Source organism: Balaenoptera borealis, assembly GCF_965194805.1.
Source record: "Balaenoptera borealis genome assembly, chromosome: 4".
NCBI lineage: Eukaryota > Metazoa > Chordata > Mammalia > Artiodactyla > Balaenopteridae > Balaenoptera > Balaenoptera borealis.
The window spans coordinates 98543965-98562543 of NC_138861.1; the positions used below are offsets into that span (position 1 = coordinate 98543965).

Genomic DNA, 18579 nt, shown 5'->3' on the forward strand with positions numbered 1-18579 from the left:
CCTCTCTCCCAGGAATTTAAGGCACCATCCTGTGTATAACTCCATGGAAACCTTTGTTCAGATAAAATTGCAGTGCTGCCATCATCTCAACAATTTACAGCTAACACAGAAGCACAGAATGTTTAAGTTGGAACAAACCTTAGAAATCAACCATTCCAGTGATTTTTTTTTTTCTGTGCAAACAGATAAAAGAGGTAAAAGCAGAACTGCATGATCTGATCCCCCAGCCTCCCATGCTCTTTCCTCCTCCCGATTTCCCTTCCAGCCCTAATAACCTGGGGGGTAGAGGGGGACAGGGGTGCATTTGGGAGGGAGCTCTGTGAAACCCCTGTGATTTCCAAGTTGCAGTTTGAAAACCTGAATCAGTCCTCACATTCAGAAAAAAAGAAGAAAAGAAACACACACATTTATTGAAGATTTCTATTACAAAAGGAACCTACGGTTGCGTGAAAATTGTGAAATTTCAAAAAAAGGAGGGAAGTTACTGTCAATGAATAGTCACTATGACAGTTTGGGTACATTTCCTTCCAGTTTTTTTATTTTCCTACACACAGAGGGTTTTTTGTTTGTTTGTTTGTTTTTGTTTTTTGCCTTGCGCTGTGTGCCACGAGATTGAGGGCACCTTTTCCCAATTCATACAAAAAAGTGAGGCAGGACTAGGACCTGTGTTGGAGGTCCACAAACCTCCGGCATGCCAGGCTCATTCCACAGATCTGGCTTCATTCTGTTTGTAACCACAATCACCCTTTTTGGTGACCTCACTATTTACCACGGATGAGTGTAAGTGGCAGATTCAGGGCCCTAGGGAGAGATTTTAGTAGGAAAGCAGATACTAAGCCCCAAGTGAGACCAGAGCTAAAGCCATCACATGGACATCCAAGCGTTCAGCCACAGGTCGGGGAGGAAGGTGGGCAGCGTTCCAGTGGCAGGCTGCAGACCACCGGAGGGCTTTCTCATTTTCTGTTGAGCAAGTGAGCGGGGATCCCTAATCCCCTACCTCACCCTCAGCTGATGATACTGTTTTTAATCTTGATGAGAAAATGGAAGCCCTCAGAGCAGACCTTCCCGTGCCTCCACCAGATTAACTCATCTCCCTGAATCTGTACCCATATACTCTGCACTCCCTCTTTGTCCATGGCTGAGCTCTCCTGGCTCCTATCCCAGACAACCCTTTACTAGATCCTCTCCCCCGTCACCTGCTCCAGGACAACTTTCCTGAAAGTGTGCCAACCCCCACCTGCCTCATTTAGTTCTTTCCTCAGTGGGGATTTTTCCCATTGGCATACAACTTGCTGGGTTTTCTGCCATCTTTCGAAACCATCCTCCTCCTTGACCTCGCATCCCCCTCTTAGCTACCGTCCCATTTCTCTTGCTCTTCTTTTAGCAAAACTCCTTGAGTCATCCACATTCTGTCTTTACTTCTTTCTTCCATCCCATTCTCTCTTGAACCCATTCTAACGAGGCTTTGGCCCCCAGTATGCCACTAAAAGAGCTTTATCAAGATCACCATCACTGGGCTTCCCTGGTGGCACAGTGGTTAAGAATCCGCCTGCCAATGCAGGGGACACGGGTTCAATCCCTGGTCCGGGAAGATCCCACATGCCGCGGAGCAACTAAGCCCCGTGCGTCACAACTACTGAGCCTGTGCTCTTGAGCCCGCAAGCCACAACTACTGAGTCCACGTGCCGCAACTACTGAAGCCCGCGCACCTAGAGCCCGTGCTCCGCAACAAGAGAAGCCACCGCAATGAGAAAGCCGCGCACCACAACAAAGAGGAGCCCCCACTCACCACAACTAGAGAAAGCCCGCGTGCAGCAACGAAGACCCAACGCAGCCAAAAATAAATAAATAAATAAATAAATTTATTTAAAAAAAAAAAAAGATCACCATCACCTTCCATGTTGCTAATCCCATGTTTAGTGCTTGGTCATCTTAACCTTGTGATAGCATTTTTGAGACACATGATCCCTGTCTCTGACTCGAATGTTTGATTGCTTAGCTTCTTTCTTAATGTTCCTCCTACATCACCAGTCATTCCTTCTCGTGAGTTGCTTGTTGGAGTCCTTTCCTGACCTTTACATGTCAAAGTGTCCCAGGGATCAGTCCTCAGTTCTCTTCCACTCAGCCCGTAGATCAATGACCTTCAAACTTTTGACCATGACTCACAGTAAGAAATACATTTTATATCCTGACCCAGTTTGTGCATGTACACAAACACAACTGAAATAAAATATTTCACAAAACAATGACCAACCTTACTATGTACAACAAACTGTGAAATTTTTTATTATCTATTTTCTTTTTTTAAAAATGCTGGTCAGGACCACTGTTAGGTCATGGGTCATGCCCTTGTCATTAAATGCCTTTAAATGCCATCTCTATGCTGACAACTCCCAGATACATTATCTCCCCCCTGGACCTACCTGAGCTTCAGACATAAATTTCCAACTGCCTCTCAACAGTCCCCATTATAGGCATATCTCGCAAGGCTTTCAAACTTGACCTGACCTAAACTCCACTCCTGACTCCCCCAGACTTCCTCATCTCAGTAATGGGTCACTCAATTGCTCAGATCAAAAACTTTAGAGAATAAAATTTAAAACGATGTAATACCTATCTTTCCCAAATTATTTTTAAAAACTGAAGAGGAAGGAATGTTTCCAAACTCATTCTATGAGGGCAGCATTACCCTGATACCAAAATTAGACAGGCACCACAAAAAAAAAAAAAAAAAGAAAAAGAAAGAAAATTGCATGCCAATATCCCTGATAAAAATAGATGCAAAAATCCTCAACAAAATATTAGCAAACTGAATTCAACAACACATTAAAAGGATTATACACCATGATCACATGGGATTTATTCCAGGGGTGTAAGGATGATTCAATATTCACAAATCAACATGATACATCACATTAACAAAACAAAGGATAAAAATCATATTATCATCTCAACATATGCAGAAAAAGCATTTGACAAAGTTCAACATCCACTGATGATGAAAACTTTCAATAAAGTCAGTATAGAGGGAACACACCTCAACATAATAAAGGCCATTTATGACAAACCCACAGGTAACATCATACTCAATGGTGAAAAGTTGGAAGCTTTTCTTCTGAGATCAGGAACAATACAAGGATGCCCAGCTCACCACTTTTATGCAACATAGTATTGGAAGTCCTAGCTACAGCAATCAAACAAGAAAAATAAATAAAATACATTCAAATTGGAAGGGAAGAAGCAAAACTATCACTATTAGCAGATGATATGATACTATATATAGAAAACCCTAAAGACTCCACCAAAAAACTATTAGACCTAATAAGTGAATTCAGTAAAGTTGCAGGATACAAAATTAATATACACACCTTGCTGTACATCTGAAACTAACACAACATTGTTAATCAACTATACTCCAAAATAAAATTAAATTAAATTAAAATTAATATACAGAAATATGTTGCATTTCTATACACAGATAATAAACTATCAGAAAGAGAAATTAAGAAAACAATTAAGAAATAATAAACTATCAGAAAGAGAAATTAAGAAAACAATAGCATTTACAATTGCATCAAAAAGAATAAAATACCTAGGAATAAATTTAACCAAGGAGTAAAAGACCTGTACTCTTAAAACTGTAAGACATTGATGAAAGAAATTGAAGACAACACAAATAAATGAAAAGATAGTCCATACTCATGTTAAAATGTTTATACTACCCAAAATAATCTACAGATTCAAAGTAATCTCTATAAAAATACCCATGGCATTTTCCAGAGAACTAGATCAAATAATTCTAAAATTTGTATGTAACCACAAAAGACCCCAAATAGCAAAAGCAATCTTGAAAAAGAATAACAAAGCTGGAACCATTACACCCCCTGATTCCAAACTATATTACAAAGTTACAGTAATCAAAACATCATAGTACTGGCGTAAAAATAGACACATAGATCAATGGAACAGAATAGAGAACCCAGAAGTAAACCTACACTTATATGGTCAATTAATCTATGACAAAGGAGCCAAGAATATACAATGGGGAAAAAAACAGTCTCTTCAATAAATGATGCTGGGAAAACTAGACAGTCACATGTAAAGAATGAAATTAGACCACCTTCTTACACCATACACAAAAAGAAACTCAAAATGGATTAAAGACTTAAATGTTAAAACCTGAAACCATAAGAACTTTAGAAGACAACATAGGCAGTAAGCTCTTTGACACTGGTCTTAGCTGTATCTTTTTGGATCTGTCTCCTCAGGCAAGGGCAACAAAAGCAAAAATAAACAAACTGGACTACATCAAACTAAAAAGCTTTTTGCACAGCAAGGAAACCATCAATAAAATGAAAAGGCAATCCACTGAATGGGAGAAGATATTGGCAAATGACATGTCCAATAAGGGGGATAATATCCAAAATATATAAAGAACTCATACAGCACAATATATTAAAAAAAAAAACAAAAAACCTCCAAGTAATCACTTCTCACCATCTCTGTTACCATGCTAGCCTGCCCATCTTCTTCTCTCACTGGATTATTTCTAGTGTCTTAATGGGCTTTCTGGGTCTGCTCCAATCCCTCTACAGTCTATTCTCCAATATAGCAGCCAAAGAAATATTTGACATGAACTAGATCATGTCCTTTCCTACTCGAGCCTTCCCGTGTCTCCCCATCCCACTTACAACACAATCTAAAGTCTTCCCAGAAAGAAAGAAAACTACAGGCCAATATCACTGATGAACATAGATGCAAAAATCCTTAACAAAATACTAGCAAACAGAATCCAACAGCACATTAAAAGGATCATACATTATGATCAAGCGGGGTTTATCCCAGGAATGCAAGGATTCTTCAATATATGCAAATCAATCAACATGATACACCATATTAACAGATTGAAGGAGAAAAACCATATGATCATCTCAATAGATGCAGAAATAGCTTTTGACAAAATTCAACACCCATTTATGATAAAAACCCTCCAGAAAGTAGGCATAGAGGGAACTTTCCTCAACATAATAAAGGCCATATATGACAAACCCATAGCCAACATCGTCCTCAATGGTGAAAAACTGGAATCATTTCCACTAAGATCAGGAACAAGACAAGGTTGCCCACTCTCACCACTATTATTCAACATAGTTTTGGAAGTTTTAGTCACAGCAATCAGAGAAGAAAAAGAAATAAAAGGAATCCAAATTGGAAAGAAGAGGTAAAGCTGTACTGTTTGCAGATGACATGATACTATACATAGAGAATCCTAAAGATGCTACCAGAAAACTACTAGAGCTAATCAATGAATTTGGTAAAGTAGCAGGATACAAAATTGATGCACAGAAATCTCTTGCATTCTTATACACTAATGATGAAAAATCTGAAAGTGAAATTAAGAAAACACCCCCATTTACCACTGCAACAAAAAGAATAAAATATCTAGGAATAAACCTACCTAAGGAGACAAAAGACCTGCATGCAGAAAATTATAAGACACTGATGAAAGAAATTAAAGATGATACAAATAGATGGAAAGATATACCATGTTCTTGGATTGGAAGAATCAACATTGTGAAAATGACTCTACTACCCAAAGCAATCTACAGATTCAATGCAATCCTTATCAAACTACCACTGGCATTTTTTGCAGAACTAGAACAAAAAATTTCACAATTTGTATGGAAACACAAAAGACCCCAAATAGCCAAAGCAATCTTGAGAAAGAAAAAAGGAGCTGGAAGAATCAGACTCACTGACTTTATACTATACTACAAAGCTACAGTAATCAAGACAGTATGGTACTGGCATAAAAACAGAAATATAGATCAATGGAACAGGATAGAAAGCCCAGAGATAAACCCATGCACATATGGTCACCTTATCTTTGATAAAGGAGGCAAGCATATACAATGGAGAAAAGACAGCCTCTTCAATAAGTGGTGCTGGGAAAATTGGACAGATACATGTAAAAGAATGAAATTAGAACACTCCCTGACACCATGCACAAAAATAAACTCAAAATGGATTAAAGACCTAAGTGTAAGGCCAGACACTATCAAACTGTTAGAGGAAAACATAGGCAGAGCACTCTATGTCATAAAACGAAACAAGATCCTTTTTGACCCACCTCCTAGAGAAATGGAAATAAAAACAAAAATAAACAAATGGGACCTAATGAAACTGAAAAGCTTTTGCACAGCAAAGGAAACCATAAACAAGACCAAAAGACAACCCTCAGAATGGGAGAAAATATTTGCAAATGAAGCAACTGACAAAGGATTAATCTCCAAGATTTACAAGCAGCTCATGCAGCTCAATAACAAAAAAACGAACAACCCAATCCAAAAATGGGCAGAAGACCTAAATAGACATTTCTCCAAAGAAGATATACAGATTGCCAACAGACACATGAAAGAATGCTCAACATCATTAATCATTAGAGAAATGCAAATCAAAACTACAATGAGATATCATCTCATACCGGTCAGAATGGCCATCATCAAAAAAATCTACAAACAATAAATTCTGGAGAGGGTGTGGAGGAAAGGGAACCCTCTTGCACTGTGGGTGGGAATGTAAATTGATACAGCCACTATGGAGAACAGTATGGAGGTTCCTTAAAAAACTAAAAATAGAACTACCATACGACCCAGCAATTCCACTACTGGGCATATACCCTGAGAAAACCATAATTCAAAAAGAGTCACGTACCAAAATGTTCATTGCAGCTCTATTTACAATAGCCAGGACATGAAAACAACCTAAGTGTCCATCAACAGATGAATGGATAAGGAAGATGTGGCACATATATACAATGGAATATTACTCAGCCATAAAAAGGAACGAAACTCAGTTATTTGTAGTGAGGTGGATGGACCTAGAGACTGTCACCCAAAGTGAAGTAAGTCAGAAAGAGAAAAACAAACACCGTATGCTAACACATATACATGGAATCTAAGAAAAAAAAAAAAGGTCAGAAGAACCTAGGGGCAAGATGGGAATAAAGATGCAGACCTACTAGAGAATGGACTTGAGGATACGGGGAGGGGGAAGGTTAAGCTGGGACAAAGTGAGAGAGTGGCATGGACATATATACACTAGCAAATGTAAAATAGATAGCTAGTGGGAAGCAGCTGCATAGCACAGGGAGATCAGCTCGGTGCTTTGTGACCACCTAGAGGGGTGGGATAGGGAGGGTGGGAGGGAGGGAGATGCAAGAGGGAAGAGATATGGGGACATATGTATATGTATAACTGATTCACTTTGTTATAAAGCAGAAACTGACACACCATTGTAAAGCAATTATACTCTAATAAAGATGTTAAAAAATAAATAAATAAATAATAAAGTCTTCCCAGGCCCTCCACATATGGCTGGTCTAACCTCATTTCCTTCACTCCAGCCACATCAGCCCTCCTGCTGTTTTGTAAACTTGGATATGTTCCTATCCCAGGGCCACTGACCTTGCTGATCTCTCTGCCTGCATGGCACGGGTATTGTACAACTTGCTTCCTTGCTTCACTCAGATCTCTGCTCAAATATTATCTCCTCTGAAAAACCTTCCCTGACCACTTGGGGGCTATTTAACCCATTATTTTGTCTTGTTTTCCTTTTCTTCATGCTCATCACCACATAACATTGTTGTATATTTTTTACTTTTTCCATTGTCTATAGACCATAAGTTCCATGAGGGAGGGTTTATCTTGTTCACTGGGTCTAGTAAATTCCTAATACCCAGTAGGAATCTGATGAATTTTATTGAAAGGAATGATATTCAAATGGCTCCATTCCAAGCAGGTCAATGTAGGAGTGGCCGCTGCAGGATGATAGGGAGTAGTGGGGCTACAGGCGCAATGGCTAGAGCTTGCCCTGCCCTAAAATATTCATGCAAAGAAAGCTTACATGCAAAACAAAGCTAATCTAACAAAAAATGCCACTGTGCTGACAAAACCAGAATCCTTCAACAGGCTACCAAGGGAGGGGCAGGGGCTAAACTTTAAAACTCAGAGAATGTTAGAGTTGGGATCTTTAAGATCTTTGAGACCTTCCTCATTAAACAAATGTAAATGTGGTTACTTGGGCACCATTGGCATGGAAATGAGATGGCCTACAGAGATGTTAGTAGAACAGTTATCACGCTCTACAGAAGCTTTGATTTTCTTATTTTTCTCTTTATTATGTTGTGAGTGTTTTTCTTTGTCATTAAATTTTCTTTGAAGTTGTTGAGGCCACAACTTGCAGATGCCTCTTCCCAGTCTTGCTGAGAGCTCCTCCTCCCTCTCCAGACTGTCCTGCATCTTGCAAAAAGAGAGTTGTGTATGGGGAACTAGGTGGTTCTCTCCCGCGTTAATAGGGTCTTGTGAGTGCTTCCCTAAGGATGGGGTGGCCCTGAACACCCTAAGGAGGACTACCCTCCCCTCCTATCCTAAATCTCCAAGAGCAAGTGGGGTGGGGGAAGGAGGTAAGGAGGTCGTGTAATTCTGGAGGCAATGCCAGGGGCATCCCCAAGGCTCCAATTCACACAAGGCCCTGCCCACACTTTGCCTGGGGGAGGTGGAGCTGGAGCATCTGCTGAGTAAATAGAATATCCCCGAGGCTCTTGAAATCACCGTATTTGCCAAGAGTGGAGTAACATGTGATGGCCCAGGGTTTGGATTTATCTCATTTAATCTTCATAATTGACTTATAAACTTGATCCCATCCACATTTTGCAGAGTACCTAAAATCACACAGCTAGTAATGGCAAAGCAGAGGAACCCAGGATACCAAAACCTATTGCTTTTCTTCTCTAAACTTTGTGACAAACCACAAGACTCATCATTTAACTTTCATAACCTAAGCAGTCCAGTCATTTAATCTCCATCTTACAGATGAAGAGCTTGGGCTCAGAGAGGCTTCCATATTTTGCCCAAAGTTACAAAGTTAGTTTCTGGTCCAATCAGAATTCAAACCCAGATTAACTACTGCTCCAATGGGACACAAACTCTTGAACAGGTGTCCCCCAGTGAGAGGCTCAGTGACAGACGAGAACACCACTGTTATTCTAGGCACAGGGACTCTCCCCTTTGCTCTACTTCCTCCTTGATGGATCACTCTGACTTCCTTCATCACTATCTGCCAAGCATGGGGTCCCCTGACACCCCACCCTCCTCCACCGACCCAGAGACCAGCTCTGTTCACCCAGGACTTAAGGAAACCAAGCACACTGTGGTTCTAGGTCCCTGGGACCCCACAGCTGTCTTCATAAAGGGAAGGATGCAATTGGAAAGAGCTGGAAACTGCTGCCGCCTGAGAAAGAGGAAGATATTAGGCATTACACAGGTAAGCCAAGATGTAGCCTAGCCTTCAGCCTCTCTAAATCTACTCCACCCGGCTCCCACCTCAGGGTTCAACAGCCCCACTCATGCCAGCTCCCCGCCTAAACACAGCTGGAAGAGGGGATGTTACTGGCATGGAGTGGGTAGAGTCTAGGTTTGCTGCTAAACAGCCTGCACTGCACAGCCCCGCACGAAGAATGATCCAGCCACAAATGTCATTAGTGCCAAGGTTGACAAATCCCAAGCTAGAGTGTTTCTGTTTTCTTCAAAATGAATGGAGACTGCCACTCTGCAATTTATGCCCTAATTCTCTGTTCCGTCTACTATGTGGCACTGGTCTCTACTCCTGTTTAGGAGGCTCATAGTGTAAAGATTAATTAATTGCTCTCTTCAAGAGACATAGGAGGGACTTCCCTGGTGGTGTAGTGGTTAAGAATCTGCCTGACAATGCAGGGGACACGGGTTCGATCCCTGGTCCAGGAAGATCCTACGTGCCCCGGAGCAACAAAGCCCATGTGCCACAACTACTGAGCCTGCACTCTAGAGCCCGCGAGCCACAACTACTGAGCCCACATGCTGCAACTACTGAAGCCCGAGTGCCTAGAGACCGCGCTCGGCAACAAGAGAAGCCACTGCAATGAGAAGCCCGCACACCGCAATGAAGAGTAGCCCCCGCTCGCCGCAACTAGAGAAAGCCCATGCGCGGCAACGAAGACCCAATGCAGCCAAAAATAAGTAAATAAATAAATAAATTTATTTTAAAAAAAAGAGAGACATAGGAAAGTAACCTGAAGGAAGGTCAAACGATCGATTTCTTCTTCCAGAACCCAGGATAACAGATTAAGGGAGTTTGACAGAAATTTGAAATGCCTGACATGACAATATGGAGCCTGTGTGGAAACATACAGGCTGCCTCTTGGACTATAATATAGTATGGGGGACCCAGGCATTCTAATATATCCAAACACCCTCCTGCAAGGCTGCTGACCTTTGTGCCCGGGACCAGAGAAGCTGCAGCTAATGATCAGTTTTGGAAACCAAGCTCTGATAATCCAAGCGATTTCTGTTCTTAAGTCCTCATCCATCTCAGCCTTTCTAGTTGTATTGACATTTCTGATAAATGCTCCTTTCTTGAGGCTGTGGCTTCTATGACATTGCACTGTTCTGGCTCAATTTGTGTTGCCTCTGATGGTTGACCCCTGCCCCCCAAGACTCGTTCACCCCCTTTGAACAAGTTCTCTTCTCTTCTTTCTCTAAATTCAATGTTAATCCCACTTGGGGGTCATAAGTTGGGGTCCGTGGGCCTCTTAACAGCCTTGCTGCTGTCACGGGAGTGGCCCAAGATTGTTGTGGACTCAGCAGAGCCTTGGAGGATCCCACCCGACATTCTGGTACTACCTGTGAGCTGTGGGGTGCCACCAGAGTGGACCACATAAAAGAAGAAAGAATTCCATCAAGTTCAAGGTCTTCTTCGTGGTTAAACAGAAAAGATATTTAAGCATCCTGAGAACAAAAAACTGAAGTTCAGGAAATCAAATCTGATTTTTAAAAAAATGTAATCTTAAAATGTAGCAACATGGGTGGAGACACAGATTCTTGGGATTACTCCTTCTAGATTGTTGGAGACCTTAAGATAATGACTATGAAAAAAAGCTCAGGACTGGAGTAACATGAATTTTTTTCCCTTGATGGGTAAACAAAATTAACCCTGGGAGAGGTTTAGAATTAAGAAGAGCTGCAAAGTAAATCAAACCTAGAATAGCAACATTTTTGTGATAAATTTAGAAATAATCTGTACGTATCTGTTCTTTTAATATCTTGAAGTGTTACATACAATTTAGCATATTAGTATTTACAATAGGTTAACCCAGAGATTTTCATTTAAAATAGGTAATTGCATAATTGATTTAGACTTGTGAATTTAAATTGAATTTTTTTAAAAATAATTTTTAAAAATATTTATTTATTTATTTTGGTTGCACCTGGTCTCAGTTGAAGCAGGTGGGCTCCTTAGTTGCAGCACGTGGGCTCCTTAGTTGTGGCATTCGAATTCTTAGTTGTGGCAGGCATGTGGGATCTAATTCCCTGACCAGGGATCAAATCCGGGCCCCTTGCATTGGGAGTGCAGAATTTATCCACTGTGCCACCAAGGAAGTCCCTAAAACTGAAATTTTGTTCAGTTTGTAAATCATATTGGAACACTTAAGAGTACTTAAAATCCATCACTTTAAGGTTTAATTTGTTAGATTTATAAAAATGAGGTAAATATCTTGGAAGGTTTGTTATATTTGACAATTGCAATAACTTAAAGAAACCAAACATACTGAAAGTATAAATGAAGTTTAAAATGTAAATAAAGTGATTTTAAAATTAGTTGCTTAAACTTTGGTAGATTTATAAATAGTAAAAAGATATTTATAAACTGAATTTAAGATGAGCAAAAAGAAGAGTTTTCAAAATTTGAAACTTGAACAAATTTAAAATGAGATTTTAAAAACTGAAATCGGGCTTCCCTGGTGATGCAGTGGTTGAGAATCTGCCCGCCAATGCAGGGGACACGGGTTCGATCCCCGGTCCGGGAAGATACCACATGCCACGGAGCAACTAAGCCCGTGCACCACAACTACTGAGCCTGCATTCTAGAGCCTGTGAGCCACAACTACTGAGCCCGTGTGCCACTACGGAAGCCCACACGCCCTAGAGCCCATGCTCCGCAACAAGAGAAGCCACGACAGCGAGAAGCCCATGTACCACAACAAAGAGTAGCCCCCGCTCGCCGCAACTAGAGAAAGCCCACGTGCAGCAACGAAGACTCAATGCAGCCAAAAATAAATGAATAAATTTATTAAAAATAAATAAATAAAATAAAAATAAAGACTGAAATCTTTTCAGAATAATCCTTTCCACACACAAAAACCAATCTCCAGGGCACACAAAAGATAAACAAACAAAAAACACTCATTTGACAACTGAGTTGAACTTGAATGCAAGTTTTTCCAGAGTATGTGGATCTGTGCATTTTTCTAGGGACTGGATCCAATCTTTTTTCATATCCACAGGGTCCTTGACCCCAAAAGTTTAAGAATCTCTTCCTGTGGAAGGAGTGACTTGTACATCTCTTTTCCCAGCCCCATGGGTCCTAAAGCTGCCCTGGAGCATTACCTGGACATCCCACCAGCACCCCATATGCAACAGTCTGCAAAACCATTTTATCAGAGACCCTCCCAAACCAGTCCCTCCCACAGAGATCCCTCTCTACCCTGCAACCCAGACGCTGTCACCTTTCAGGGGCCCTCTTCTTTACCAAAAAATCCAACCACTTACCTAATTCTATTGGTCTCTCTATTGGCTTTCCCTAGCCTATCGATTTCTGCAGCTGCCTGATCTATTGATCAATTCCAATTGATTCTATTGCGAATCAATAGAATTAGGTAATTGGTTGGCTATTTATTTCCCCTTTGCCACAAAGATCCAAACTGCCCCAAAACCCTAGTGATTCTTCCCTCTGAGTGTTCCCTGCGTTTTCCTTTCTCCCAGTCCTCACAGGAGCATCAGTATTGCAGCAGACCGATAATTCTCCCTGCCATCCCCAGTGACTTTCCCCAAAATAGTTCTCAGGTATATTGCTCTAGAGCTTTCTGTGGCTCCCTGCTACTCCAGTAGAGATTTAATCACCCAGGCATTTGGTGACTTTATGCAAACTCTGAAAGTCAAGCCAAGGGCAGACTCCTGTGTGCAGCTGTTCCCGCCTCCATCTTCCACATGTGGGGAATGCCCTTGGAGTGTCCTTAACTTTGCCTCTGGAAATCGCATTTTCCTTCAGGACTCAGCCTACTCGGGGACGCTCTTTTCCTTTGAACGACTCAGATAATACTTAATCACATGTCCTCCTTCTGCTACTGTGTCCTCCAGCCCTTAAATATTCAAAGCTCCTGGAGGATGGAAACCATTCCCTCTGCAGATTTGAAACCTGTGAAGGGAGGCCCTGCTTCCACTCATTTATTAAGCACCGACTGCGTGCCAGGCACTGTTCTACATGTTGGGGAGAATGAGGGAAAGAAAGTTCCTGCTATTAAGGAGTTTACATCTTGAGGGGAGCAGAGAGGAGGTGAAAGGCAATAAATAAACAAAAACACATACAATTGGGCTTCCCTGGTGGTGCAGTGGTTAAGAACCCGCCTGCTAAGGCAGGGGACGCGGGTTCGAGCCCTGGTCCGGGAAGATCCCACATGCCGCGGAGCAACTAAGCCCGCGAGCCACAACTACTGAGCCCGCATGCTACAACTACTGAAGCCCACACACCTAGGCCCGTGCTCCGCAACAAGAGAAGCCACCACAATGAGAAGCCTGCACACCGCAACGAAGAGTAGTCCCCACTCGCCGCAACTAGAGAAAGCCTGTGTGCAGCAACAAAGACCCAACGCAGCCAAAAATAAATAAATAAATAAATTTATAAAAAAACAAGCAAACAAAAAAACACATACAATTGCTTTAGTAGTGACACATACATAAGGAGAATATAACAGAGTTATGGGATAAAGCGTGACAATTTTGGGGGGAGGCCACTATAGATCTGGGTGGTAGCAGAGTCCTTTCTGAGATGGTGACATTTGCACCAAGACCTGAATGATAAGAAGCAGGCCTCATGTGGAGATCTGGGGACAGCATCCTGGGAAGAGGACACAGTGAGGGCAGATGTGCGTGGGGTGAGGGGACTTGTCATAATGAGGTGGTAGTCCCAGTTTGGTGACTGAGGAAGTGCTGTACCAGAGAGGCGAGAGTGAGGCCACAGCCCATCATACAAGGCCTTGAGAGAATGTGCTGAGGGCTGCCTGTGGGTTCAAGTGCATTGGAGGGTGTCAAATCCCGGGTCAGTTGTCTAAAAGCTTACTCTGCCGTTGTATGGAGCATGGCTGTGGGTCCAGAGCAAAGCAGGGAGGCCAGCTAGGAGAGTATGCAGTAGTGCAAACTGGACTAGAGTGGCCATAGCAGATTAGGGTGACCGACTGCTCCAGTTGGCCTCGGACTAAGGGGTTTCCCAGAACATGGGACCTTTAAGTGCTAAAATGGAAAAATCCCTGGCCTGGGTGGTTGGTCATCCTAGGCCACCATGCTTGGAGGCAAGACCACCTGACTCGCTGATGGATGGGATGGAAGGAAAAGAAAGAAATCTACAGAGACTGCCAGGAATTAGCTTGAACAGCTGGGTAGATGGTGGTGCCATTTACTGGGATAGGGTGGATGAGAGAGAAACAGGTTCAGGGATAAAATCAAGAGTTTGACTTTCTGAGAGCCCCAAAATGAGCTCCATAAATCTCTACCAAGTGGCAAAACCACTATAATAACTTGGGAGAGAACTACTGATATCCCATATCTACAGAGAACTAAAGTGGATACAAAAATAGGCATCCAGTCAATAGCAAAATCACTCTGGAATTGCTTAATTGCTGGCTAACAGTCACAGATGAGCCAACCTTCCGAGAAAGAGAGAATGCATCCATTTCCTGCAGATGCGACGTTAACGAAATCCAGAAGTGGGACTGGGGGCTGCACATACCCTGGCTTCGGCAGTCTTGTGACAGACCTCACCCCCAACAATTTGTGATGGTTGCCAATATAATTCAAGATGAAGATGGGAGGCCATAGGGAGGGGTCACATCAAGTTACCACAGTAGCATCCTTCTCTGTCTCCCCTCTCCCCTCCAGGATCCTCCAGCCCAGCTCCAATTCAGCGCTCTTTCCTCTGTTAGACAACAGCTTTCCCTTTTCTCTGACTCCAGCTGTCAGTGATGCTCTGGGTCTGCAGCCTGTACAGCAAGTGGGCTTCTTGAAGCATTTCTCAACAGAGATGGTCCTCTCTCCCGCTGAGGCTAAGAGAAAACACTCTCTTGTCTCCTGTTACAGCTTCCCTCCCTCAGCCTTCCCCTTGCTAGCCTGCACTTCTCTTGGAGGGAATACCACTTCTTGGAATTCCTCTAAGCCCAGCCATTCCTTCTGCTTTGCAGCAGCTACTCCTACTTCTCCTAGACATTTCCCGCCCACTTGCCCAAAGCGAAGTAAGACCAGAAGGACAGGTCCCGGGTCCCAACTGGTGGGAGGGGGACAAGGGGCTGGCCTCCCTCTCTCCATTGACCCGCCTGGAGCAGTTCATGCTTTTCCCTCAGCAGGGGAGTAGTGACCCTCACTGACACTGATCCTTTCTTTATTTAAATTGTGTTATTTTGTTCATCTTGAATTTTTTACATTAATTTTGATTATTTTTAAAATGCTGCATTAAAATATTATTTCTCTTGATTAATGAGTGTTCGGCCCCCGCCTTAAATTTTGTGCCCAAGGTGAGTATCTCACTCATTTCACCCTGGCCTGGACCTTCTGCTTTTTTGGGAGGTGGATCTTTCCATTTTAAAACCAGGATGGTCCTGGGAAAGTCGGGAAGAGTTGGTCAGCCCTGGACTGCCAGAAATGTAATCCTGGAGTGGCTGCTCTGTAGCTGGGGGCAACCCCTCTGAGTCTCCACGTCCTCATCTACACAGCAGCAATGGAGCAGCAACTACCTCAGAGAGCGGCAATTGTGAGCTCATCTGCAGTGAGCTTGTTACAGTGCCTGGCACCTAGCAAGTGCTTCAAAATATTAGTGGTGATGGTGATTTATTGAGTGTCTGCCACGGGCCAACCTCTGTGCCGGGGACAGTGCATCCAGTGGTGCTGGTGACAGACACAGCCTTGCCCTGCAGGGGCCCGGTTCTAGTGGGGAAGCCAGACCATGAACAGGTAATATCAAGAATTATTTGCGGGGACTTCCCTGGTGGTGCAGTGGTTAAGAATCCGCCTGCCAATGCAGGGGACATGGGTTCGATCCCTGGTCCGGGAAGATCCCACACACTGTGGAGCAACTAAGCCCGTGTGCCACAACTACTGAGGCTGTGCTCTAGAGCCCGCGAGCCACAACTACTGAGCCCACGTGCCACAGCGACTGAAGCCCGCGCGCCTAGAGCCCATGCTCCGCAACAAGAGACGCCACCGCAATGAGAAAACCGCGCACTGCAACGAAGAGTAGTCCCCGCTCGCTGAGACTAGAAAAAGCCCACGCACAGCAACAAAGACTCAACGCAGCCAAAAATAAATAAATAAATTAAATGGTTAACTTAAAAAAAAAAAGAAAAAGGAATAAAGTTTAAACTCAAGTTTAAGGAAAAAAAAAAAAGAATTATTTGTGTAACACACGTGCCTGAGAATGTCCTGTAGACGCATGTGACGTCATGTCACCCTCTCAACCTCCCAACCCACTTGTAAAGGAGGTTCTTTTATTGCTCCCAGATCTTTTAGACGGGGTCAGTCAGTGCAAGACCAGGACTTGGATGAGATCCCACAAGGAGCGAGAGACAGATTAGGGATTCCACACCTGCCCTCAGAGCTGATCTTTGTCCCACTGCTCCTGGGCAGCTCTGGGAGATGCCCAGAGCAGCTAGGATTCAGGAGGAATGAACCCCAGCTCATACTGTCTTACAGAAAATTCCTGACACCAACAACAACTAGTGTTCATCAGACAGGTTCTCCCCTAGAGGATGCAAATTACGCATTACCGCTGGCTGCTTCTACATGATGGAGCTGGCTGCCTGGGGAAAAGGGAAACATGGTACTGCCTACCCTTTTGCACTTCAGAACTGTGAGCCATCTGAATATCATTACTACCTATTCCAAAATCAATGCTAATATTAAAGTTCAAAAAGCGAAGAAAGACTTACAAATTATCTTTAGGAGAGTCCCAGAGTGGATTAGCCCCTAAACAAGTTCAGTTTCAGCAAAATCTCTGGTGAGTCCCCCAGAACAGTCTTCCCTGGCTGGCGAGGGGAGCCATCCTCTCTCGGGTTAATTCACCGCTTGGGCCGCATTCCAGATTCCCCGGATATATGAGTTTCTGTTACTCTCAGACAGACAGACCTGGAGCGACACTGGGCCTAGAAGGTTTTCCTCAGGGCCCCAAATGATCCAGACTCAAGCACAAGCTTCACAGGACAGCTCCCGAAGAATGCAGAGGAGCTGTAACCGGCCTGACCACTCTCTCGGTTCACTGGAGGGGAAAAAGGAACACCGCAGCCAATAGCTCACATTTGGGATTAACTATAGAATCCAAGGTGACACCAGACCCACAGCCCTTCTGAGGGAAGATCACGTCCTTCCTTTTGGTTGGGTGAGAAACTCAGAATAAAGGATTTTTCTAAAATAAAACACAGGAGATGGTGTTATGAGGTGAGGAGTGTCCCAGGCAAAGAATCCAGAGACCTAAGGGCAGGTCCGGGCTCTGTTACCAACCCATGGCACTGGGTAAGGCCCCATATTCCTGACCCTCTGAGTCTGTGGTAGCAGAGTTGGGCTGATGTCCCTCAGTCCTCTCCTGGGTTCTCACACCTCATTCTGGGCTTCTCCTCTGACTGTCTCCTCCCTCCCTGGATTCACCGTCTCGGACCCCAAGAGCTGGAGTCCTAGCTACCTGGCTGTGTTCCGGGGCACGGCTCCCCAACGCAGGGAACAGGGCCTTCACTCCTTTTGTACGTCTTCCCACAGAACACACAGTCCCAAATTCTGCACATGTCGGAGGAAGGTGGAGGAAGGGTCCCCTCCGGAGGGTCCCCTCCCTCCACCTTCCTCCGACATCTCCAGGGCTGCCTCAACCAATGAGGCAGTCACTTCTGCCTCTGGCCTCACAGGACAAGTGTCTTGCCATCTCTGTCCTGCTGAGCTGCGAGGGTGTCTGAAGACTGTCGGTACTGGGTGTGACCCCAGGCTAGACCAGCCCCCCAAGGTGGGCCTGGAGACGTCAAAGCATTGCACTACTATTGAAGGTAGTTTAATACAGGCAGGGACTTACAAATTCCACAGACTGGGACCCATATCCTAGGGAAAGTCCCCGAGCCTGTCCTGCAAAGCGCTCCCTCCCCAAATCCACACTGGTAGTGTTCAGACTGTCTCCGCCCCTCTGGCCTCAACTGATTGGAGCAAAGTAGACAACTGACTTGAGCTGGACCAATCAGTTCCTTGCCTGGAAAATTGAAATTGTTTTCAATCTTAGGCCCTTCCTGCTAAGAGATTCAGTCCAGCTGTGGCTGGACCAGTCAAGAAATCCTGAGGCTGTGGACAGCCATTTTCTACCTAGGATGCAGAGAAAGTCAGTTTTCAGGGAAAGCGAGAAATGAACGAAGCAGAAATATAAAGAGGGCTGAAAATGGGAGTTGGAGACAGTCCCGTGGGCAATCCTGTC

The 18579-nt window shown here is 43.7% G+C and overlaps 1 protein-coding gene across 2 annotated transcripts in view; it reads right to left on the minus strand.

Annotated features, from left to right (window-relative positions):
• SLC34A2 (solute carrier family 34 member 2) overlaps positions 1-17780 on the minus strand; it is a 63219-nt gene extending 45439 nt beyond the window's left edge. Inside the window, exon 1 of one of the 2 annotated variants that reach the window (XM_082389261.1) lies at positions 17262-17780. The gene's annotated coding sequence lies outside the window, so the exon portion shown is untranslated. Of the gene's footprint in view, positions 1-17065 lie in introns of both variants that reach the window. The other variant, XM_082389260.1, reaches the window with a different exon arrangement.
• Positions 17781-18579: the final 799 nt, after the last annotated feature.